Here is a 496-nt window from a genome sequence, read left to right as displayed (position 1 = left end):
CCTGGCTGGGTAGCTCAGTTGGTTAGAGCGTCGTCCTGACTGATACACCAAGGTTGCAGGATGCTCTAACCAATGAGCTACCCGGCCAGGACTATGCTTTTTCAGGTGGTGGTGGGTCTGTGGGCGACTTTTATTTGTGTTGCAGTTATTTTCCCAATAAAACAGAGGTGTGTGTGTGTGGGGGGGGGGTTCTGACCCTCTGGCGGTCCCACCTGACAGGGGAAGGAGGAAGTAAGGTCTGGTCCTCTCTCCCTTCCCTCAGCCCTTCCATCAACTCCGCACCCACCGCTTCGCTTGCTCAAGAAAACCCTTGTGGTTAATGAATCTCAGAAAAGGGAAGTGTAAGTGACACGCTAAAGCCGAAGGCGCTCACAGATGGGGGCTGGGGTGCAGGAGACACCCCCCCCTCCACCGCCACCGAAGTTGGGAGTGAGGCGCGACAGTGACACTGGATGATGCTTCTGCAAACTCCAAAAATACTCCCCACATCCGTCCA

Source organism: Myotis brandtii, unplaced genomic scaffold (assembly GCF_000412655.1).
Source record: "Myotis brandtii unplaced genomic scaffold, ASM41265v1 scaffold601, whole genome shotgun sequence".
Classification (NCBI taxonomy): Eukaryota; Metazoa; Chordata; class Mammalia; order Chiroptera; family Vespertilionidae; genus Myotis; species Myotis brandtii.
This window is presented reverse-complemented; position numbering follows the sequence as displayed.